A 26,659-nucleotide genomic window follows, 5' to 3' on the forward strand; every position below is an offset into this window, starting at 1 on the left:
ATGCTGAGCTTTTAGAAGTGTCCAAACTGAAGCCCAAATTCTGCCCCTTGGTCTAGTCTTCTCTTCAGAATATACACCTAGAGTAGTATATTCAGGACTTCTGAGGGCTAAGGGATGATGTGACGATTGTTCTATCCTGTTGGTTAAACATCTATTGATGCGGTGAAATGCACAGCTCTCTAGGTAATTCACCATTTCAGTTATCAGATTGCCTTCATGATCCCTGCTTTCCGGTGGGGTGCCTGTGTTCCACTCCCCAAAATGTATTTCAAGGCTTAGGGTGAAACACGAGAAACACAGTCATCTAATATTTTCTCAACTTCAAAATAATGATGTCAAATGATTACCTGGGATAGAGTTTCTCAGTGCCTAAAGAGCCATAAATTTGTCCATCTGTGGAACCGAGGCCACCAGAGAATATGTCTGGTAGTTTGTAAATTCAACATTCCTATGATGATCAGTAATTCATTTATGACTTCTCCCCTTGGGCACACCACAGTAGAGAAACGATTACTCAACGGGAGAGATATTTAATATTCTCTGCTCCGGAGTGTCAATGGCGTTGCATTGTCTGCAGCCTCCTGTTCCAGAACTTCTTCATTTAGTTGAAAGGGAAACCTACCTACCTACTACTGAGTGCACAGTGGGGTAGCTCCCCATGCCTGGGCCCTTGTCCCTGAATCAGTTGGAGAGAAATATTTCTTCTGATGGAAAAGCCTTTGAAATAAATGGTGAAGGGACCCGAAGAGTAAGATTTTCTTTTCATGCTTTCTGGAAACTTTTTTTTGGTGTTTATTTCAAAGACTTAAGTGTACTTTGGGGGGCCCCTAATCATCGTAAGCCCTGGGAATTTACTTCTCTGCAGCTGCTCCCCCTCCCCAAGCAGCCCTGCATGGAGCAAAATAATTGTCTGTTTCTGCAAGCAGCCTCCTGTGCAGATGGAGCCTGATTAGCATGCGTGCTTGCAGCAGTCCACTGCTCCAACCACATTTGGAAATCCAGCCACAGAGAGAAATGTGGGCTTGACACTCATTAACATTCCCCGGCTCCCTGGGAAATACACATAATAGGGTAAAATTGCCATTAAGGAGAGCAACACTTGAGGGAAATATCTGCTCAATAAAGACAGAGATTCTTCTCATCAACAGCTGAGGAAAAATCCAGTTGCCATAAAGGGTAAAAGAGACAGCCTCTTAATATGAGTGGAGAAGACCAGGGTTCAGCCAGTCTGCAGCTCTGATGATTCCCACTGTCCTGCACTGGATGGCAACTGGCTCATTGATATGCAGATGTTTCTCAGGCATATTTTGGTCTCAGCAGATTCCAGAAACAGCTTAATGATTTCTCTCTCCAGGGTTGTCTGTATTAACCTTAAGAAAAGGCAAACATGGAAGGAGCAAATCTGAACACTGACGAGGAGCCCTTAGGTTAAACCTTCTTTTTTTCCTAGGTTTGGGGAATGATACTCTGGAACTTGGGGTTCTTAGTGGAATATGATGAGGTAACCTGTGCCATGGATAATCCTAGATTCCCTTTTATATCCTTTGGATTCTTTGATTTGACTCTTTGGTCTCCACAGCTTTTGAACTGGAATGATACTCTAATAACACTAGAGAATTGTGTGTTGAATGTATTGAGATTGATAAAAGGAGTTGTTATTAACATTTGGGAAGACTATCCAAAGAGTGGGACTGAAGGGTGTTTTAACCAACTGAGGTTCCTGGACATTTAAAAATTCCCTTTGAAGAAACTTGAAGTGATATCTGAGTTCATTTCTTATGACTGACCTGGGCTCAGGTGTAGGTCCATAACACAAAACCTTAAAACTCACTTTTATTTTATCCTCCTTTGACCAATGAAATGCTCCATTTGGTAGTTCTTACAACCACTGTCCTTGATAATGGGCAGGGAGGAGCGGGGCTCCTTGCTGAGTCTGTGTCTTGCATAAAGTTATTGATGTATTGAATAAGTTATCTAAATCAGCGGGTTTCTTAATGTCTGGTTGAGCAGTTTTAAATTCCTTCCTGGGATATAATACCAATTTGTGCACATACTATTTTGATTCTTTTATCTCCAAATGGTCTTAATTTGATGTTAGGCATCTGCACTGCATTTCAATTTCTTGGGAAGCAGCACCCTGTGCTCCGTATTAATAACAGCAATACCTTGTATTTGCATAGCAGTTTAGGATGTGTGGTGCTTTTTCATGCACATTCTCTAACTTAATCCTCACAATGAGCCTATGTGATAGGGGGCATACTCTCATTTTTTTTAGATGAGGAAACTGAGGCTCAGGGAATAGACTGTTGATGTTTTCAAAGCAATTTATTTAGCAAATGCAGATTTGGACTTGAAGCTCCAAGCCCTTTGTGTAATACAGAACTACCTCTCATTGTCGGTTTTGTTATAAACATTAATTTGTTAATGCAAAATCCAAGATACTGCTAGATTTGGCTGTGGTTAGGTGAATTTAACATGTTTGCTGAACATGCGAATATACTGAGGTAATAAAAACAGGGTTTTTTTTGGTCACAAGCTGATGATTACTGAAAAGAAGTGGTTCTTTGGTGGGCTGTAATGCTAGCACTCTTGGTAGACTGGAGTGGCTGGTATTAAATGCTTATACTTGCATCATTCTGTCTTGAAATTTAGGGGTGTATAAGATGTGTTTCCTTCTCTTCAAGTCTAATGACAAAACCTGATTCCATAGTAAAATTAGTCATCATCATAGTATTTAAATATTGCTTTTACTGGATTTTGCTTTTTAGGGTCTACCTATAGACAAAATGTTGAACATTAAATTATCAATATAGAGCAAAAGATGACTGTTATAAATCCTGACAATATGAAAGTAATGGTGGAACTGAGAGAAGTTCAGGAGCTGGGGATGGGTGGTGGAGAGATGTGGAGGAGAGGAGTTCTAATTCCTTCATCTAACATAATGGAAGGTCAAGATGTGTAATTTAAAGGTGATGGAACAATATATTCAGTGTTAGCCATATTATTTAATGCTATCAAGTTAGGCAGTAGAAGGACTAAAAATAATCTAACTAATAAAAGCTAATGGGGAGAGACAGAAGAGAAAGTATAATTGAGCTACTTTTCTCAGCTTTAATATGATTGAGTCAAAAGTTAATGTCTATCATTAAGAAATCATGAGAGATGTTTAACATATTTGTGACTACCAATGACTAAACTGTGATTCCAAAGTATAGTGGCACTCAGAGTGGGGAGCAAAGCAGAAAACTTTCTCTCTCTCTCTTTTTTTTATAGCATCCTGTACAATTTGGTTTTTTAATAATGTACACATAACACTTTAAAATTTTATAATCCATAAGGACTTTGCTATTATGATTCTGCCTTAAATTGGTTGGTGTATTTATGAAAAGCCATAGTGACTGCTTAATATGACAGATTAACAAGGCAGGTCAGACTTGGTATAGACTAATGAGTTACAACTGCAGCCCTACACAGGCTGTGCTGAGCCAGCAGACTCAGCAGAGCACTGGACTGTCAGTTGCTGGCCTGAGCCATGTGGCAACAACAACGGGACATAGCCACAGCCTGGACCGAGTGCCAGTAGATCACTTGTTAGCTGTGATTTCACAAATAACTGGCTGTGTTACTTGAGCAAATTTGAAGTCTTAGTCTCCTTGTCTATAAAAAGTAGAGGTTCAACTCTAGATTCCCTCCCAACTTTGATTTTCTCTTTTTCCATAATTCTGTTTTATTTTTATTTGTAAGATAAGGTTATAAATCTTTTGAACCTGTCATCACAACCTTATCTAGATAATCTAAGAGGCTACTGTAGAAAAATATGTTCTCTCTAGGAAAGATCTTTATGTTACCAAATAGCCATCAATCATAGTTATGTCTTGCACAGTGTTAACTGGACTTGAGAAAGTTAGTTTATAGCCATAATTTTTTTTTAATTTAATTCTTTTTCTATGGTTCTTTTTTTAAAAATTACTCAATGAATTTTTTTACATTTATAGTTGTACAACAATCACCACAATCCAATTTTATAGCATTTCCCTCCCAAACTCCTAGCCCATCCCCCTCCACCCCAACATGTCTCATTTGGAAACCACAAGTTTTCAAAATCTGTGAGTCAGTATCTGTTCTGCAAAGAAGTTCATTATGTCCTTTTTTTAGACTTTATATCTAAGTGATAGCATATGGTGTTGGTGTCTCACTGTCTGAATAACTTCACTTACCATGATAAATTCTAGGTCCATCCATGTTGCTGCAAACGGTGTTACTTTTTTCCTTTTAATGGCTGAGTAATATTCCATTGTGTATACATACCACATCTTCTTTATCCACTCTCTGTTGATAGACATTTAGGTTGTTTCCATGTCTTAGCTATTGCATATAGTGCTGCAATGAACATTGGAGTTACATGTATCTTTTAGAGTCATGGTTTTCTCTGGTTAGATGCCCAGGAGTGGGATTGCTGGATTAAATGGTAATTCTATTTTTGGTTTTCCAGGGAATCTCCATACTGTATTACATAGTGGTTGTACCAATTTACATTCCTACCAACAGTGTAATAGGGTTCCCTTTTCTCCATACCCTCTCTGGGATTTATTGTTTGTAGACTTTTTGATGATGGCCCTTCTGTCTGGGCCAATACATTTCTTTTCTTTTCTTTTTTTTGTCTTTTTGCCATTTCTTGAGCTGCCCCTGCAGCATATGAAGGTTCCCAGGCTAGGGGTTGAATCAGAGCTGTAGCCACCAGCCTACACCAGAGCCACAGCAACACAGGATCCCAGCCGTGTCTGCGACCCACACCACAGCTCACGGCAACGCCAGATCCTTAACCCACTGAGCAAGGGCAGGGATCGAACCTGAAACCTCATGGTTCCTAGTTGGATTCATTAACCACTGCACCACAATGGGAACTCCTAAATTTCTTAACTAAATTACTGAAATGGTTCAAAGAATTTGGGTTTGGGAATGGGATTCAAAGTACATTCTCTTTCATCAATTTTTTCACAGTTTGAGCTACTTACTACTTATTTAAGGTGTTTTTTGAATATATTGTCAAATTTCCTTAAAGCAAGCAAGAACCTAAACATTACAAAAAACTTGGTTTCCTTGGTTGATCATGCCTGACAAAGCAGTTTTGCTATGTCCATGTTGGAATTGACCCAGTCACATTTTCTTCTCACAGTTTTACTTGTTATATTTCCACTATTTCAGTTAGGAGACTTTCAGTAATAAATATAATATGGAAGAAGATGAAAAAAATGAGTTAATATTTTTCATGTTTTTTATTTGTGTTTAGGTAATCAAGTATTAGATCAATTCTTTGAGCGTTTGAATTTAGGTGAGGGTGGAAAGCTGTATGAGGATGCTATGTATATTAGACATTTTTTCCCTTCAAGTTTAGTGGGGACTTTTGAAGTTTCAATATGTTTGTGCAATTACTTAGTGCAGTAACTGTGGAGATATAAGCTAGCCAGAGTAGCTTTCCAAATCATAAAATACTACATTTCTATTTTTCTGACCAGTTTATTCAGGTAGCTGAAAACTGCCCAGCTAATCACAGGGCGACATCCATTCCATTCTAGCAATTCTGGTTAAATGGGCATTGCTCTTTATGGAATTTCATTGTTCTCCTTTTCCTGGTGTTTTATGTCTATTGATACTTAACTCCCCCAGGGTACCGGATATTCATAGGTCTTTGGTTGAAATGTGAACTAGGGCCCAATGGGAGATGGCATAGAGAGCCCATACCACCTGGGGTGGAGCTGAGGAAGACAGAGGTCAGGGCAGCAGAGGGCAGGAGGATGCTTTTGGGGGGAGCCGAGAATGCATTAGGGTAAAGGAGAGGGATGGGAACTGGCTTAAATAACTGAGTGCCAAGCCTTTCACATACATTAATTCCCAAAGCAACTAAGGTAGATATTAAAAGTGTTAAGTCAAGGTCTAGGAGGTTAAGTAACCTGCCCAAGGCCACAGAAAGTTTTGGAGCCAGTATTTGAGCTCAGTTCTGTCTGAATGCGAAGCCCTTACTCCACCACTCTCTTATTCTGCCTCCCAACAGAGAGACAGGCAGCTGGGTGTTGAGGATTGGCAAAATGCTTCTCTGTACTGAAGTGGAGGTTGCAAATATGATCTGGCTCTTTTTTGAAGACACTAGATCTCACTCATGCTTGCCTGGCTGCTTGTACAAGCTGCAATTGCAAGCCTCCATTTATAAGCAAGAAACAGTTCATGTTGAAAGGCTGGATGGGATGGGAAGTGGGTGGGCAGGGACTCCATTTCCCTCCTACTCCAACACAAAGCTTATCTTAATAGCACAAGAAATTCTTGCTTCTCTGGAGACTGAGCAAGTTAAGGAAGCTTTGTTACTTTAAAAAAAATGAAATTAAAATATTCCATTAAAAGGATATTCTTCATTTCAAACTGTTGAATGCTATGGTACTTAATTTCCGTCTGTTAAATTTAGGGTCTTAAATCCCCCACACAAATGTTCTTTGGGCTCATGGCATTTCCATTTGATTGTGAATTGGATTAATTTTCATTTATCTTAAGCTCTTTCCTCTCATTCCTTTTTGTTTTGAGATACTTAAGCAAATGTTGACAGTTATGGTTGGCTTAATAAGCTGCCTCAGTTATGTAAATGATTTCTGTCAGTTATGTTATTGCTGGTTGAAGATAGCCTTACATTTTCTAGCATATTTTTAGGTCTTACTAGTAAAGCATTCCTGATTCCTTTTAACATTCTTTTACTTCTTCAGGCATCAAGTTGACCTTTTTTCTAGCTCCCTTTAGCCCTACACTTCCTTTTTGAATCTACTGTTTGCTTGACATGAAAAATGAACTTATACAATTATAGACCCAGTGGCCTTTTCCTGTTCTCATTCTTCTTGGCCACTCTGCTGCAATTGACACTGCTGCCTGCCCTCTTTCTTGAAATGTCCTTCTCCTTTGGCCTCCATGACACTCCATTTTCCTGGTTCTTTCTTTCCTCTTTGCTCTTTCTGCTCTTCATCTGTTCCACAATCTTAACTGTAGATCAGTGCTTTCCAATTGTTTGTTTTACAAGTGCGACACTTGCAGAAGATGATAATAATTGTGCAGCCCATGGGGTTTCCAGATGAGGCTGCTGAAGTTTGAAGGTGACTAGAGCGTGGGCTGAGGACATCAATCTCTTGGCTTACTTGTGACCCAGCTGGGCACATCAGTGTGCTTCTGCATACCAATTGGGAGTTTCATTACATGCATTTGGAGAGCTGAATTATTTACCTCCATACATAGAAGATAGAAGTTAATAGAATCAAGGCACAGGTAAATAGTGGGAAGACTGATTCCCAGGGATGAAGTACCAGGAATAGAAATGGGCAAAATCTCCAAAAATTTTAGGGAGTCAAGAAGAAGGCATTCTACAGATGTGAGAACCAGCAAGGATTCAAACACAAGGAGTTTTAACATGGGCCCAGGAACATCTGTGGCAGCTGTCAGATATTAAGAAAAGAAATTACTAACTCATACTCCCAATTGAGCTTGGCTGGAGTCCAGGGAGATACCAAGACATGGCTGAGCACCAGAAATCAGAGCACAGGCGACTGTTCATTAGGAATTGGCCTCAGGTGTCTGTGAGAGATGATCTGAGCTACAGAAAGGAAAAGGTGAAGGACCATGGAGTTTTGAATGCAAGTTAGATTCATTTTGGGTAAAAGAAACTTGGGCGTCTTGGCTGAAGTTAGGCCAGGAAGCTCCTTTATTGCCACCTAACCTCTTGGGGTTGTCATTCACTTCCTACTCTATGGGGATGATTTCCTGTCCTGTCTTCTTACCTAAACTCTGATTGGATAGAAACTAAACATTTCTACGTAGGGGTCTTGTCACCTCAGGCTCATGCTTTTCATATCTGAACACTGGCTCCATGTCCTACTTCTTGATTTCTTCATTACTCTTTATTAATGGTTAAATGCACCATCTTGTACTCATGTTTCTTTTTTGTTCCTCATTATCCTTTAGTCATTTTCTGAAGGGTCTCTTTTATTTACTCCTTCTTCTCCCTAATTCAGTCCCTTATCTCTAATATCCAAACCTCTTCACACCTGTCTCCTCTGTGATTTTACAGCCTCCATCCTCTTCTTTCTCTGAAGCACCCAGAACTCCATTACCTAATTCATTTTCCATAAACTCAACTTTCAATATCTCACTCATCTGATCAAAAGTGGTTCCAGGGATTACCCATGTCCCTTCTCTTCAGGTAAAAAAAAAATCTTTGTAGATTTTAGAAAATCTTGTTAGCTTTACAGAGCCTGCCTAACCACTGTGCCACTCAGAACAGTCTTCTCACTAGATCATGGGAATACTCACTCACACGCTCACCCACTAACCCATCAAAAAAAAAAACAGCCCCCAAATGTTTCTACATCTAATCGCCAGAACTTGTGAATATATATGTTACATGGCAAGGGAGACCTAAGGTTGCAGATGGAACTAAAGTTGCTTATCAGGAGTTCTCCAGCAGAAACGAATCTGACTAGTACCCATGAGGAGGTGGTTTGATCCCTAGCCTTGCTCAATGGGTCAGGTATCTGGTGTTGCTGTCAGCTGTGGTGTAGGTTGCAGATGCAGCTTGGATCTGGCGTTGCTGTGGCTGTGGCATAGGCCAGCAGCTGTAGCTCCAATTTGACCCCTAGCCTGGGAACTTCCATGTGATGTGGGTGTGGCATTAAAAAAAAAAGTTGCTAATCATCTTATCTTGAGATGAGAAAATTATCCTGGATTATCCAGGTGGATCTGAAATAATCACCAGGGTCGTTAAAAGTAGAAGAGGGAGGCTTAAGTGAATCAGAGAAAGAGACGACAGAAGCAAGGTCAGAGTGATTCCCTGTGAGAGGGACTTGACCTGCCATTGCTGGCTTTGAAGACAGAGGAAAGGGGCCCCCAGCTAAGGGACACAGATAACCTCTAGAAGATGGAAAAGGCAGGGAAAGAGATCTAACTCAGAGCCTACAGGAAAAAATGCAGCTCTGTCAGGACCTTGATTTTAGCCTGTCTCAGACTTCTGATCTGCAGAATTGTAAGACAATAAATTTATACTCTTTTAAGCCACTGAATTTATGGTAATTTGTCACAGTAGTAATAGGAAACCTGTATACCTCCCCTCCCCCCAGCCCCCCACCCCCGATAGTTCCTGAGTTACTGAATGCTTGTTAGTAGGCAGGCACTCCACTACCTGCTCCCCAGGCACTCATGGTTGGAGGACTTCACAGTGGGAGGTGAGGGGATAGAGACTTATTGATCTAATACCTGTTCTAGTCTCTTCATTTATTCACTCTCTTAACAAGTATATAGTAAGAGCCTATTATGTGCCAGGCACTGTAATAGTCACTGTGGGCCCTCACTATTCTGAAACTTACAAATTAGCTGTGTTACCTAGTCCAAGCTCCTATTGCTCCTTGCATGACAGACCAGTAAATCCAGAGATGAGCTGTTGGGACAAGGAATGGCTTACTTTATTTGAAAAGCCTCCAGACTGAGAAGATGGTGGACTAGTATCCATCTTCCCAAATTAGAATTCAGCCTTCTTTTATACTAAGAGGGAAAGGAATACAGCTGGTTGTCGCAAACTTCTTGGTGCAGGAATCCTTTGTTTTTGCAGATGTCCACATAGGTCTGGTCACAATGTCTTTATAAACCTCCAACAAAACAAATGTTATTTCTCTTCTGCAGCTTTTTATCTCTACATGAATGGAAAAGTGTTACACCTTTAAATGTTAGAGCCTTGACAAGGGGTTATCCTGTATATGTCAGGCTATAGGCAATATTCTTAACTTCTAGCAGAAGCAATAGAATACACAGGTTAAAGTGAAAGAAATGGATCCAATATGGAGTCCAATTTGTTCTTCTCTATTACAGTTGGAGGCCACATAATCAACAAAAAAATGTAAAAACATCAGTAAGAGATAAGTGCGATGAAGAAAAGCGAAACAGGTTAAAGGAATGGAGACTGAAGGGAGGAGCTAACTTTGGATAGGGTGGTCAAGGAAGGCCTCTCCAAAAAAGTGATATTTTAAAAATGCAAAAGGATAACTCTGGTCGTAAGTTAACTTTATAGTATACATTATAAATGGTATTCATATAAATTATGAATTCAATATCTGATATAAATATGTGTTTTATAATTTCCACTCTTCATGAGCATCCTCACTGTTGTTGTGCTGACAGTCTAGGTCTTGGGCACATGGGGATGGGTGACCCTAGTTTTTCCTATCTCCTGCTATCACCAGAGACATTTCTGGAGTTTGCTTTAGAGTATTCTAACTTAATCTTATTGCTTCTGTCCCAAAGTGTTCCTTGTGTAGCTTTCTCTTCAACACATTTGGCAGCCTCTTTAGTGGATCATGAGAAGGCCATCATTTTCAACCCCATCCTTCATGCAGTCACCAAGATAGATGGACAGCTAAGGAATTAACCTACAGAATTTAATTGTTTCCTGTTTTGACCTCGTGTTGGAAAAGCTGTGAGAACACAATTTTCTGTACACAGTCATGACTAATAATGACCTTAATCTACTGTAAATTCCTTAAAGTTGGTCTTTGGGCCCAAACTTTTATGTTATGATGAAGTGTATTGCGTAGTGGAGGATCTTGAGTACAGATGTCTTTTTATTAAAATTGGTTTTTATAGTTAAAGGACCTTTTAGAGAGGGAGAAGGGTTGACTTCAAAATTATCTATGCTGTATTGACTTTATTGCACCCTGAGGTGCTCTTGAAATGCAAATGTGGGTGTTCATTAAGCAGGAATGGTTTCAAAGCTATTATGCTCTGGTATGTTAATGCAGGTGGAATTTGAAAGCTTCCTGCCTTGATTATTTTTTCTCTTACTTTTTTTTGGGAGGGAGGCATTGGCTGGAGAATATGTATGGGCCAAGCTAAATACTAGAAAGCCTCTCAAGGAAGTGCATTTATATTTAAAATTAAGAATTTGCTTTGGCTCCCTGGCCAGGGTGGTACAGAAGTCACACCCCACTCCTCCCATGCTCTCTCTCTCTCACACAGAGTGCAGGCATGAATTTTACAATCATGTCCGTTTCAACATCTGCTAAGATATTGTCCATTAGGTAAAGCAGCCAACCTACCATAGTGTAACTCACTATCTCTTCCCAGTGCACACAGCAAATATTTTACAGGACCGGAGAAATTCCAGTTCTGCTTCCTCCTACTTCTTATAGTCATTCTTTTTTTTTTTTTTTTTTTTTTTTGCCATGCCAGTGGCATGCGGAAGTCCCCAGGCCAGGGATTGAACCCATGCCACAGCAGTGACCTGAGCCACTGCAGTGACTGTGCCAGTTCCTTAACCTGCTGCAGCATAAGGGAATTCCTTGTCATGTTCATTCTTACTGCTTCAGATGGTTACAAATGTTTTAACTAAAGCAAGCCTCTGGCCACTGGTTTGCTATTTACTTTTAACATGCTTCCGCATGCATACAATCGCACAGATACAGTCCTTGACGTTTGCGAGTTTACAACTAGAGCAATATTGAGATGAGTAGAAAGTATTCATGGGTCATACATTAATGGACTGTATGCTTAGTCTTCAGATTTATACCTTAATGAAAATTAAATATTCACCCCCTTGGGTTGTGAATGGCTAGTCGTCTGGCGATGCCTAGGTCATTTATGTCCTAGGATACATGCTTCATTACCCAATATCACTATTACTATCATGGTCATGTCATATTTGGACATGGCATATTACTCTGATTTGGCATGTTTTGCTCTGAGATGGTGCACCATAGCACTGTCATGAGCGTTAATTTGGGTGCACGGCAGAAGCAGATTCACCTGTTGCTTTGACACTGGGCAAAAGTGTTTTCCCCTGTTTGCTTACCAATTCCATTTCAAGAGATCTCATTTTCTTATTTTAAAGACATGTTACTATATTAAATAGTGTCACTTGTACTTATAGAGCAAGGGCTTTACAAAATTACCAATGGAAAACATTTCTAGCTATAGAAATCATAGAACTTGTTAGTCACTGATTGTCAGAGAATAAAATGTAGATGGTGTAATTGAAGAGCTTCTGGAAAATGAATTCATTTGGGGGTACACTCTCCCTTTCTCTACTTTGTCCTTCATTTGTATCTCTATGTTGCATATGTTTATTTGATCACTGTTTTATAATAAAAACACACTAACAGGAAATTTATTTTTTTATGTGAGGATCTAGGAACCAAAGAAAAGGAGACTAAGAAAACTAAGATGAAACCATAAATGAAGGAGGCACACAAAATAAATGCCAGGGCTCCTCGTTCTTCACAGGAGCCTTAACATTGAGCATCATAATAACCAAGGCAAAGAGAGAATCTTTTCCTAGCTATTCTTTGACTATATCAGATCTCTGAGTCCCTTTCCAGTCTTCCCCCCAAAATCAAGAGACTCACAGCAGCCAACTAACACTTCCTGGTCTACTTTCTGATCAGCAGATCCATTGGGCACCAGGCCACACAGCTAGCCCTAATGTGGTAGACTACTCATGATCGTGCCCTAGTCTGCCTTTTGGGCTTTTCTCCCACATTTCTTTAAGATTCCAGTTGAATGGAATTGTTCACCTTTCCATGAGTGTACTCTGTGCCTCTGCCTTTTCACACACTGTCCTTCTACCAAGGGTGTTTTCTGTCTCCATCCTCCAAAGCTGAACCTAAATGCCACTTCCTCCATGAAGTCTTCCAGAATCCCCAGAGCCAAAATTGATTTCTCTCAACTTCTCACATGCTTGCTTATTTTTCTCTTAGGCTATTTAGCTTCTTATATTTTCTATTAGTTGTATATGTATGGGTCTTATTGCCCCTGCTTGACTGTAAAATGCTGGGTGGAAAGTACTCCTCACCATCTAATTCAATACTTCAGATTTAACTGGTGCTTAGTACGTGCTTCTTTGAATGAATGGTGAAGGAATGAATGAATTTTAGTAGGTAAGATTTGAGATTCTTCATATACTGAAGTGGTCTGGCTTTCTCCCCAACTTGGAGTGAGCTATTTTTTAGACTTGCATTTGATTTTAAAAACAGAATTAGGGGACTATAAAAATAGCCTGCAATGAGTTATTTGAGCAGTCTCAGTGTTTTTTAAGAGTGGTAATGCTCCTTTTATGATGCTTTTCATTTACAGCATGGCCTTACAGCTAGCTCTTTTTTTGAAACACAATCCCATTATTACGGCTGCCTTTTGCCTCAAACAACTTCCCACAACATTAGAGGTATAATATTGCAAGAATAGCTTCTGACAGAGAGGTTTCTGGTTTGCAGTCGGGGGGATACAGGATGTCAAATTGCTCATCATTTCTGGATCTGAGGGGAAGTAGTTTGAAGATTTTATTTTACCTATGTGTTTCTAGCCAACCATATCATGGAAAACATATTTCCCTATATAGGACAAGGAAATGGCTCAAATAATTCTCACACTTTGCTGAAATCCAAACATGAAATAGGATTGATTTTGTTTTCTTTCATTTCTTTGGATGATCCAAACAGAAAGAGTGCATATAAGAAGAAATAAAAGGCTCAAATTCATTTTGAGAGTTTGTGGTTGTTGAACTTTTTAAAGAGTTGTAGGTATGAGCCTCAAAGATTTCACTGTCTGGAACTTGAAGCTATGAGGCACAGGGATGGATTTAGAAGTGCTGGAGGAGCTGGAGAAAAAAGTGGATGGAAGTAGCAAGTACAGAAAAGACTGGAGGTGAAACCTAGAAAAAGGCAAAATCTGTGTTTAGGCTCCTCTTGCCTCCAGGTTCTCAGGTCCTGCTGCCCTGTGGGCCCCTTTGGCCAGTCTCCTCTGTTTAAACTGACCTACTCTCCATCTGGGCCCCCTGAGGTCTGATTCTTGCTCTCTCTCTTTCTTTTTTTTTTGGGTGGGGGGGCAAGTGGAAGTTCCTGGCAGAGGATCAAACCTGCACCATAGCAGTGACCTGGGCCTCCACAGTGACCTTGATCCTTGAACTCCAGATTCTCTGCCTTACGTGACAGGACTACCCTTATCAGATAAACCAAATGGGGATAATTAGATACTGTGAGAAGGTTAAATCCCAAGAACTCTGCTGAATAAGAGTATGTATTGTGTGTTTGTGTGTAGCTTTGGATTTAGTCCTCCATTAGTTTATGCTCTTACTCTGCCATGTACCTTCTGTGACAGTGTTGGGCATGTTAATTATCTCAGACTACCTGTTGCCTCTTGCCCCATCTGTCAGACTGGAACATGGTTGTAGGATTATATAAGCTAGCAGGAAAGGGCTGAGTACAGTACCTGCCCTATAGTGGGACTTACTGAATACTGCTTTTGATAGTCAATTTTATGTCAGCTCACTGGGCTCAGGGAAGTATAGATAGCTGGTAAATCTTATTTCTGTGTGAGTCTGTGAGAGTGTCTCTGTAGGAAAGTAGCATCTGAATCCATAGACTGAGTAAAGAAGGTTCATTCTACCCAGTGCCAGTGGGTATCATTCAATCTATTGAGGGCTTGAATAGAATGAAAGGCAGAAGAAGGGTAAATTTGCTCTCTTTGCTTGAGCTGGGACACCCATCTTCTGCCCTTGGATGTCAGCATTCCTGGCTCTCAAGTCTTTAAACAGAGACTTACCGCCTCAGCCATCCAGTTCTTGGGCCTTTGGATTTGGACTGAATCACACTGTTGGCTTTTCTAGTTCTCCAGCTTGTAGACAGCAGATCGTGAAGTGTCTTGGCCTTTCTAACCACATGAGCTCATTCCTATGATTAAATCTCCTCTCTCCTATTTGCTCTGTATCAGTGGAGAAAGCTGGCCAATACATTGCTCTACTTTCCTCCGCCTTTCTTGACAGAGGCCTGGCACATCCTTTCTGTTTTCTTTTTGTGTGGTTCCATGTAGGAAAGGGCACCTTCTTGCTTAGCCATCAGTGGTAGCATTTTTGCCTCTTAGGTCACACTGTGTAAATAGCCAACTACTTTTCACTCACATATAGCTCTTTTAACACATGATTTCTGCACTTTAAGGTCTAAAAAAAAATCTCTAGCTAGCTAGGATTATTATTGGAAAATAATTTTTGTCTTTTTTTTTTTTTTTTTTTTTTTTTTTGCCATTTCTAGGGCCACTCCCATGGCATATGGAGGTTCCCAGGCGAGGGATCCAATCGGAGCTGTAGCCGCCGGCCTACGCCAGAGCTACAGCAACGTGGGATTCGAGCCGCGTCTGCGACCTACACCACAGCTCAAGGTAATGCTGGATCCTTAACCCACTGAGCAAGGCCAGGGATCGAACCCTCAACCTCATGGTTCCTAGTCGGATTCGTTAACCACTGTGCCACGACAGGAACTCCGGAAAATAATTTTTATGGTAAGGGATTTTTAGATCTATTTTGTATATGCAAGAGAGAAACTTAAAAGTACAATACTTTAGAATTAGCTTTAAACTTTTCTATAATAATTTGTGTACATCCAAGGAGAAAACAGAGAGGTATGGAAAATGAATGGAGAAATGGATAAATGAGCTTATCCCTCCTTCACAAGAGAAGACAACAGTGATTCAGCGATGGGAGTGTTTGCTCAGAGCTAAATCAGGAGGCGTTGTCTACTATATGTATAATGAGGTTAAAAATGATAAATTCTGGGTTCTGGGATAGCCTCCGTCATTTCCTTGTCATGTGACATAGGCAAACTGCTTTGTGTCGGTGGATCTGTACTTCTTCCTCCTTAACTGAATCTTTCTGGTTTCTGAGTTCAGACAGTGAGAGTTCAGTTCACATGGGAAGAGATACTTTAATAAAATAGACGTATGTAATATTCAGAGTTAATTTCCCAAATTTAATTATAGCCAGCCTGATACTCCCCTACCCCCAGTAGCCCCTACCCATGTTACTCCTGTGGCCCCTGCCTGTACTCCTACCAGTACTGTAGCCTTGTCCTGTGAGGTCCGCTCCTGGCCTTTCAAAGGAATGCAAATCTAATCATTTCCTCCCCTTCTGGCCAGACCCAGGGCATTCCTGACAGCCTGATGAAGGAGGAATGGGAGACTGGATCTTGGAAATACCAAGGACCCCGAGTTGGGGAAAATACCTTCCATGCTCCCCTATCCCAAGGATAATGTAAATGTTCTTGGGTCTTTTATTAATATACAGTGAAGAAAACCAAGAAAAATACTCAGGGATCATTCAGATGGTTAAGGCTTCTCAGCAACAAAACATAAGCTATTCATACCTTAGAGCACACAATTCTAATTAGCTTTTTCTATCTGGTTCTTAAAATTTGTACATATTAGCAATTTGGTATAAGTCTTTCTGATAGAATGCATGAAGAATAGAAGGACACATTCTTCTGTTCATCCAGCACATACACATGCTTTTAAAATATACTGAAATAATTTTGATTTCCTAACTAATTTTGGAACATATAGTGGGATATTCACAGATGATAGACACAGCAGGGGGAAATGTAAAGTGAGAGCAGTGGGCAATAGCTGAAGCTCAAACAGTTTACACCATATGGGATCTCTAAAGACTGGAGCTGAAGCCCTGGCAGCTGCGTGTTGCGAGGAATCTGGGCCCCAGTTTTAAACAGGGATGTTCACTGCTTCTCATATCAGTCTGGATGTACTACTGGTGGTTTATGGAGGGCAACTGTTCCAAGTGGTTGTGGCATATCCTTTCTGATGGGTTGGAGACCTTGTACTTGTTTCCAAAGGAAATACTAGAGAAAATGAGGGAGAGGAAGCAGTTGAAGACATTAGGGCTGAGGATTTTCTTAGCTTGAATGAAGGTATGAGTCCACACTAAAGCTAGTGGAGCACATCAAGTCATGAATGAGATACATAAGAACAAAATATTCTTTTAGCTCTATTATAAATGAGCAGTGCACCAATAAAGTAAAAACCAAAATGAAAAGAAAAGGTGGCCAAAGATTTTTTTTTTTAACAAAGGAATGATCATTAGACTGGTGGATTCTGATCGGCAACACTAAATGTCAGAAAGAAAAAGTTGTATATAAAAACTAAGAAATTATGGATACAAGGAAGGGATAAGTGGATATTTCAATAAACAATTATGAACAAAGAAATTGGATAACACATTGCAAAAAATATGGAAAATGAAAAGGACTGTAGGATAAGCTGAAAACAAGGCAAACCTAAAATTCTAGCAAAAGTACATGGAAGATGAGTCTAGGAGATCAGAGATAAAAGTTCTAAGATCTTTGAGTTGTTCAGGAGGAGAATTTAAGAGCTAATTTACTAAAAACTTCTCTAATTTGAGCAAGCACATTAAAAATTTGAGCCCAACTATTCAAATAATGGAAGTAGAAAGTGTTACCTTCTGAGGTTGAGACAAAATGGAATAAAGAAAACATCATCAAAAGGGTAAAAGGCAGTATAGGAGTAGATTCCACCTTTTTTTTTTTTTTGGTCTTTTTGCCATTTCTTGGGTTGCTCCTGTGGCATATGGAGGTTTCCAGGCTAGGGGTCTTATCGGAGCTGTAGCCGCAGGCCTACACCAGAGCCACAGCGACAGGGGATCCGAGCCTCGTCTGCAACCTACACCACAGCTCACGGACACTGGATCCTTAACCCACTGAGCAAGGCCAGGGATCCAACCCACAACCTCATGGTTCCTAGTCGGATTCGTTAACCGCTGAGCCACAACGGGAACTCGAGATTCCACTTTTTGCTATCTATAATCAAAGCTGAAATACGTATTCTAGTACATGAGTTCTAGTTCCCTCACGCAATGACTGTAATTGAAATACAAGTAGAATACATAGGTCAGAGGGCATATACATTTTTAGTTTTATTGGATACCATCAAGTTGATGGCCAAAGTACTTAACGCCAATTTACAGTCTTATCTCTGTGGATGTAGAATCCATGTCTACTTACATTCTTGCCAACATTTCTTTTCCTTCTTCTGACTTTTTGGTGTGAAATGGTATGTCATTATTGTTTAAATTTGCATCCCTTGATTAGGAGTGAATTTAAGTATCTTAAAAATAGTTCTTGGCAATATGGGCTTCCTTTTCTGTGTATTGACTCTTCATCTTATTTGCCCATTTTTCTCTTTGTTGTTTTTCATATTTTGAATCTATGCATAGGAGTTCTTTACATATTCTGAATTCTGAACTTTTATTAATTAGACACTTTGAAAATATCTACCCCAGTCTGAGTCTTAACTTTCTGATTTTAAAATTTGAAGTTGCCAATCTTAACGATTTCCCCCCCAGTGAATAGTGTCTTTTTGTGTGTCCATTTAAAAAATCATTTTATACACTATCATAACTTAACTCTCCTGTATTTTTTATGGCAATAGAGAATTTTAATTTTTTTAGTTTTGATGACTTGGCTCTTGATCCAGTACTCTCTCTATCTTTCTATTCCCTTATCCCAACTCGAAACAGAGAATTGAGACAGTGAGTATAGCCAACTTTACCCCAAACTAAGTGGTAAGAGAATAGACTATTGAATAGCTGGAATTTGTTTAAATGAATGGCATGAGGTAAGAATCAAAATTAATACTTATGTAGACAAAAATTGCTTTATCACTTTTTGTTGCATAATTCCTACTGAATTGTAATGCCATCTTGTTATATACTGAGTTTCTATACAGGTTTTTGTTTCATTGATCTACCATTGTTTCTCTGCATGAATAAAACTTTGTCTTAAAATCTGATATGGAAATCCCTCTCTCCTTTTGTTTTTTATCTGAATTAACTTTGATACTATCAGAATTTTCTCTTCCATATGAATTAAAAAAAATCAATTTGCCTAGTTCTACCCCAAAAGGGAGAAGATGGAATGTCTTCCTAACGGTCTTCTCATTCATTAATATAGTACATCTCTGCTTATTCAGGTCCTAATTTATGTCTTTCTATAGCATTTCATAATTTTCTCCATGCACCTTTGGTTAGAGAGTTGGTTGCTGGTAACTCAAAGTTATGTTTTTGTTCAGAATATTATTCTTTTCCTTTTAGCTTTTAAATTGATTACTGCTAGTGCTGGGCTGGCTTCATGGACAAGTAACTAGTGCAGTGGCTCAGTAGAAATAGGTTTTAATGCTCTGTGGTGGAAGTCTTCAAATTCTTAATACTTTTACCTCTGAAGTTGTGTTATATAGGTGAAATATGATGAGAAAATGGAGCATGCTCCTAGGGCTTAAATGGCTCACAGTGTGCATGCCTGCCTTGCCTTTTATTGATCTGCTGCTTCAGCATCCCTGCACAGCTGCTGCTGCTGCCTTTCTCCCCAGGTGGGGCCTGGATGTGGGAGGGTCTGCACTTGTACCTTGAGCAACAAGTTGCTGGGCCAGGGACCTGGGGTGCTTCTGAGGATCAGCACGCTCCACAGGACTATCCCCATGCCCAAGGGAGTACAACTTCATAGCCAATGGAAAACATGATGATAAGCCAAGAGACTGCCAAAGAAAAGGAAAAGCTTTTTTTCCTGCAATCTGAACAGGGGACTCTACATTTTCATTTTGTACCTGCCAAATGATGGCAAACTATATAGCTTGCATTGTACTGGGGTTTGGGAATGCTAGAATTTCTGTATATTGATCTTTTTTTCTGGTACTCACTATCTCTTCCCACTCATCATTTTATGTTACAATGGATATGTGTAATCTCCATACACATTTTCATAAGAAGTTTTGGTAGCCATTTGAGAATACCTCCAGCGGCCACGTGCCTTTGCAATAATTTAGTTCATCTGAACACATCAAAGCCTGATGAAATTTGGATGTATTTTACAAAACTCTGCTCTTTCAGAGATGTGTATAGCTCAGACACAGGGATCAAAGTGACTTGTTCAAAGCTAGCAATAAGGGGCTACTCTTGTTCCTACTCTTGGTTCAAGTAGGACTCACACTCTATTTTATGATTCAAGGCAAAAAATGCAATCAGTCCTGGGAAATTTAACCACTCCAGGAGAGCACATTTATCATGTGTTTCTTACAACCCACACTCTTCTCCCCACCAGCACCATGGGTTGTTCAAGGATTAATGAATTAGTGTTGGGAAATTATTTATAAATTCTGGTATAAAAGTTCCATAAGAAACAATGCATACAGTTATTATTTAGAGTCAGCAAAGTAAGGCTTTTGAAAACATAAAGCATATTTAATATATTTTTTTTACATCTTAAGGGAGAATTCAGAGAAGAACTAATTTATTGAGCTAAATATCTTTGGTTGTATTTTCCATACTTGCTTTATATCCCAAAGTACCATATCAAAATATAGGCTATTTTACCTCAGACCTCTGTGGGGAGAGGTGCATGTGAATATATAGCACAGTTCACAGCCAGGAATGGGAACAGTGCATGTGGCCTTGTTCTTGACCTCATCTCAGAGCCCATCCATTATAGACATTTCTTGAGACTATTCATTTTAGAAGAAAAAGGGTGAGACTGAATGTTGATTCCAGAGAACGATGATATTTCATAAGCTGTTTTTGTGGTTGTTGTTAAGGCTTTTTTAGATTCAGAACTGAAGAGAACCTTTTTTTTGTCATTTGATCCCTTTTACATACTAATATATAACTTTCATCTCTCAGTGTTGTTGATCTAGTAACAAGCAATTATATTCTGTGGTACTGAAATATCACTTTACATCTTCTGAGAAAAATACAGCTATTAAATGGTACTATCTGAAGAGCTATTATCAGATAATATTATCTGATATCTGGATCCCATAAAGAGAATTTTAGTCATTTAGATTATACTTAATAGGGTTGCTTTTCTTTTTCTGAAATAACCAAATGCCCTTAGGAGGCAATGCACACTAAACCTTATCTGCTTTTTATACTTCAGGGTAAATGGCATACCAGATCCTTCTCAAAGAGCATGTTTAATGAATGGAGAAGAGGGGTATGTTTCCTGGGAGAATATTAGATAAGACTGTACTAAAAAAGGAGAAAATAACAAGGGAAAGATAGAGGAAAGTAAGAAGACCCCCTCCCCCCAAAAAAAGCCAGGTCACAGGTTTATAAGGTGTTAGTCACTCTTTTCACAATGTTGTTTAAGGCTCCAAAATAAATAGAAATTTCTCTTGCTCTTATCTTCTTTTTAAAAACTTCTTTCAAAATGATTCTAAGGAAAAGATTTAAGACAGAAGTGGTTGACTCATGAGGATCCACAAAATGCAGAGAACCACTTTGTAAGTTAACAGCAGAAATGACAAAAACAGTTTTTAACAGCATTACTATGAATAGCCATCATTGTATGCTTCTTCTGTCGTATTGTAGATATAGATTGCTGTATATAGCTTCTGGAATTCATCAAGCAACTTTAACCTTGAACAGAAACATGGGAACCAAGGTGCCAAGGGTTCACCAACATGAACATTTTTCTGTCATCTGAAAGAATGATGACTTACTAATGGTGTTGTCGAAAAGAGATTCAGGAGTCCAATTAAAATTTGCCTCATTTTAAAAGAATGTTGTTTGCCCTTAATGCCTATAACATGATTTATTTTAGATTTTTTTCCTTTAAACTATGGGCTCATGCCATTATCAGCTTTAGAGAAATGTGTTAGGCACAACCTCCCTGGAAGGACTAAAAACATCTGTGATCCAAGTCTATAGTGGTTTGGGGGATTAAAGTTGTGATCAGGTTTCTTGGATGATGGCTCCTTTGTTTACTCTTAACAATTTCTATTGACTTTGGCTTTTTTTGTGGACTAGGAAAATTAAACTAGGTATGGAACAGATAATAGAGATTTAGATAGCTAAACCCTTACTCACATACTTATGATGTGTATTCTTTATAAAATTTCTTTAGAAGTGTAACCTCAAACATATGTCTTTATTATTAGTCCTTTACCTCATTTACCATGTAGAAGATTAGGCTAAATGACATCCAAGGATATTTTAGGTCTAATATTTGTAACTTGAGTACTCTATGATCACACAGAATTCCCTCAATTGTTAACCTGAAAATTTGTTTAAAAGTTGACAGAAAATCTGATAGAAGTGTTTCCAATTTGAAAGAAGGAAATTTCTACATTTCATGGGAGGAAAAAGCATTGACTAGAAACACTCCAGACTTATTTCTGAATTCCTACCTTGTCTTCTTTGGCCTAGTATAAGAAAGGCAGGTTAAATTAGACAGTTCCTATCTATTAAAACATATTTTATAACAGGCTTAGAGGTTTTCAAAGATATGGTCATCTTTCTAACATTTTTTCAGTGTTAGATCTGATAAATCTGGTTGGCCAAATTGTAATTTACACCTTTAATATTTATCCTGAAATTCTTGGCCACAGATATTCTTAGGGAAGGGATAATGAGAAAGTAATACAATCTTCCCATGGGTCAGTATTTTCAAATTTACTTCTTGGTCAATAAATTTCATGAGCTCCATCTTCTTTATTGAGTAAAACAATGACAGTGGACTATAGAATTGAAATAAAGGCTAAAATAAATTTGGGGTAAATGACCTGGGAAGTATACCAGAAGCCACACTCAGTCATACACTATTCTCTAGGCAGAAGCATAAAACAAGCCCAATATGTTTGTGAGGCAAAGAATAATAGAGACTTAAGATGGAGGCCATGAATCATGAGAACATTGTAAAAGAAATCAGAGGCATAAAAGAGAAATTATAGGAATCAGGAGGCAAAACAACATTTTTAAATCCTCAGATAATACAGATAAATCTTCCAAAAGCAGAAATCAGAGTTAGTGTCTGGAATTAGAAATATCTCAAATGTAGTTGTCCCAATTTAATCAGTATCATGGTTAACTCACAAATTATTTTGTAATGAGTACATTGCATGGCTCACGAGTACATTGTATGTACCTCTTGTATTCAAAGCGATCATACTTTCTGGTAGTTCAGAGCAGTGGCCTCAGCTTTTCTACCATGATTTATGATGTAATAAAATGGGCAAGTTACTGAAGTGTTTCAATGACGGCCATTAATTTACAAAGATTAAATTGGACTCTTCCCAATTAAGTTAACAAGGAAAGATAAAATGTATTTTAAAAGTTATTGTATCCTATATGTACAGTTTTGAAACATGGTAACTTCTCTGTATTTCTATTTCAAAAGACCTGGATGTTAAACAGGGAAAGTATTATTTTTCTAATCTAACAGTTGGTAAGATGTAACCAGATGTTGCATAGAAGTTTCAAAAATCAGAAAGTTAATTTGAGGAAGATCAATACAAAAACTCATTTATTTCCAGATTCAGGGTATGTTCTTTCTCCTATATCAAATCCTAAAAGAAAAAATAATCATCTTAGAGATTTCTTTCTTTCAGCAGAGAGAAAAAGATTCAAGAGTAGTTGGCTAAAATCCAACTGTGTCTGGATACAAGGAATACTAAGTGAGTAAGAATGACTGAATATTAAAGCATAACAAAAAGCATCATAAGTAAATACAGAAAAAAGAAAGAATGATTAAAATCTTAATATTAGATTGCACTGAATTTAAGGCAAAAAGCATTAAACAACATGAAGTGTATTTTATAGAGTGAATTCACAATGAACATGTATGTACTAAATAACATAGTATCAACATTAATAAAATACAAATCACAAGAAATTAAAGGGATCATGTATAGAAATATTCATAGTAGGAGATATGAGTCGGGTAGATGAGTCCACCTGGGACACATATATAGGCTTTGGAAACATAAAGAATCTATAGTTCTATGAAAGGATGGGCAGCAAAATGTGCACCAGCCTATGAAGATAACTGATTAAGAAATCTATTTGTCTATATTCATGTTCGTGTAAATTAGGAATTTGAATTTATGCTACCTCATAGACAAAAGAGTCCCCACTTGAAGCAATTCAATAGAGTAGTCTAAGTGTGATAGCATCCCCAGACACCAAAAAGAAGCAAATGTGAAATTCCTGAGAGAAACATATCCTTCAGGAGTCATAGAGATTAAATTTAGCCAAATATAAATTTGCAATTAAATATTAGAAAATATAGGAGTTCCCATGGTGGCTCAGTGGAAATGAATCTGATTAGGATCCATGAGGACACAGGTTTGATCCCTGGCCTCGCTCAGTGGGTTAAGGATCCGGTGTTGCAGTGATCTGTGGTTTAGGTCACAGATGAAGCTCAGATCCTGCATTGCTGTGGCTCTGGCTAGGCTGGCAGCTACACCTCTGATTTGACCCCTAGCTTGGGAACTTTCATATGCCTCGGGTGCAGCACTAAAAAGACCAAAAAAAAAAAAAAAAAGGAAAAAACCCCCAAATATAAGGAAAACTATCCACTAACAGCAGTTTCAGTAGAAAAAGAAACAACACTTACTTTACAAAGACTATTAATATTTAAGCATTTAGATACAGATAATAAAATAATTATTTATGAAATATTTTAAATAAATAAAAGATCATTTTGAAATAAAAAACCCAGAAGTGTACAGTTATCTAACATGATCATATAAATTTGCAAAAACACCAAAAAGAAATTCTGAAAAAGTTACAGTCATCAAAATTAAGAAAAAATGGGTAAGTCTACCAATAGATAAGAGAAAGCTGAGTAAAGACTTAGAACTTAGATAGGTGAGGGAAGGAAGTATGCAGAATCTATCATAGAGAAATAAGAAAATGAAAAAATTTTTTAAAAATGGAGGAAATATGGTTTAACAGATATCTAATTGGACTCCCTGAAGAACAGAGAGAGAATGGGAAAAAGTAAATATTTGAAAAGATAATGTCTAGTAAGAGATATAAGTCTATTTATGCAAGAAGCACGCTTTATAACAGAATAAATAAAAAGAAATCCGCATCTAGATCTCCACAGTGTAACTGCAGAATAATGAAGACAAATAGAAGATATTAAAAACAGCTGGAGAAAAAAGTAGTCCCCTACAAAGCAAAGACAGAATTAAGGAAGATTTCTCAATAAACAAAAGTGGAGCTAAAACAACTGAAATAATGTCTAAAAATGCTGAGGGAAAACAACTGTAAACCTAAAATTTTATATAAAGCAAAATATCTTTCAAACATAAAGGCAAAGATATTTTTATTTTTTAATTTTTTAAATTTTTTGTCTTTTTGCCTTTTCCAGGGCCTCTCTTGCGGCACATGGAGGTTCCCAGCCTTGGGGTCTAACCGGAGCTGTAGCCGCCGGCCTACGCCAGAGCCCTAGCAATGAGCCCGAACTACGTCTGCGTCTGCGACTTACACCACAGCTCAGGGCAACACCGGATCCTTAACCCACTGAGCGAGGCCAGGGATCAAACCGGAAACCTCATGGTTCCCAGTCAGATTCGTTAACCACTGAGCCATGACGGAATTCCCAGCAAAGACATTTTTAGATTAATCAAGTAGAGTTTACTAAAACAATAACAAATAATAATAATAAATAAAAATCAGAAATAATTTGTGGAATTAAAATAAAAAATAACATTCACAAAGTATACATAAAATAATGGGCAATAATAGCTTAGAACTAAGCTATTAACTTTTAGCTGCTTTTCCTCCTGTTAACTGATGTTAAGTATTTAAAGCTATAAATATTCCTTGAAACACATTTTTAGTTGGCACAGGTTTGTGTGGCCAAAAAAATAAAAAGTTAATGAGCTAAGTTGCCAGTGTTAGAAGGTAAAAATTAATTCCAGAAAAATATTTAGAGAAAGTAGAATGATAAAAATGACAGAAGTAGGTTAAAAAAATGAAATGGAAAGCCATAGAGCAAAATGAGTCAAAATTTGTCTTTTGAAAAATACTAAGGAATAAGGCATACAATCTCTGGTAAATTTGATCGAGATTAAAAAAAAAAAAAAAAGCCAGAGAGAAGGTATACATATATATGGAATGAAATAGGAAACCAGCTACAGAAGAGATAAGACACTGTTAGAATACTAAATACAATTTTATTATTTTTAATAAATCTGAAAGCATAGTTTATGGGAAAATTCCTAGGAAAATACAAATTATGTATTAAAAACTCACATCAGATGAAAAAGTAAGCTTTAAACAATCCTTTATATTATTGAGATTTGTGTTAGTTCCATGTTCCACAAAAAAAGATAGGTCCAGATGGTTTTAGAGGTGACTTCTACCAGTTAAGATTTCATGTTTTCAGTTAAGATTTCTGGAATATTTATTAAACACCTTAGTATTAAGAACAAACTCATAAAGCTGAACTTACCCTTGAAAGATCTCATTTCCTAATTGAATCAAGGTGATTGGCCCCAAGTCTGCCAGCCAGAAGAAATCTGTATCTTCCCTAGAGAATGAAACATCATTCAAATATTCTCCAGTTTTGCATTCACCATGTCCAATATACAATAAAAACTGATCAGGGATGTCAGGATATAGAATCCAATGAATGAAAACCAAGACAAAATACAGGCAATAGGAACATGCTGAGACATGGCCCAGGTATCTGTGACATTAGAAACAGAATTTAAAATATGTTTTAAAAGGTAGATAAGATAATTTTATTATTTGTGATTAGTGACAGTTTTGTTTCCTCCTTTCTAAATCTTATATCTTCTTTAAAATTCTTTTTTTAAGTCATACTTTGCAAATATATTTTTCCCCACTCTGTAACTTGTAATTTTACTCTCTTAGGAGTATCTTCTGCAGAGTGAAAGTTTAATTTATCATTTTTTCTCTTATGGATCTTGCTTTTGGTTTCATATATAAGACCACTTTGCCTAGTTCTAGGTCATGCTTTTCTCATATTTTTGTCCAAACTTTTTATAATTT

This window comes from Phacochoerus africanus, chromosome 2, assembly GCF_016906955.1.
Source record: "Phacochoerus africanus isolate WHEZ1 chromosome 2, ROS_Pafr_v1, whole genome shotgun sequence".
Taxonomy (NCBI): domain Eukaryota; kingdom Metazoa; phylum Chordata; class Mammalia; order Artiodactyla; family Suidae; genus Phacochoerus; species Phacochoerus africanus.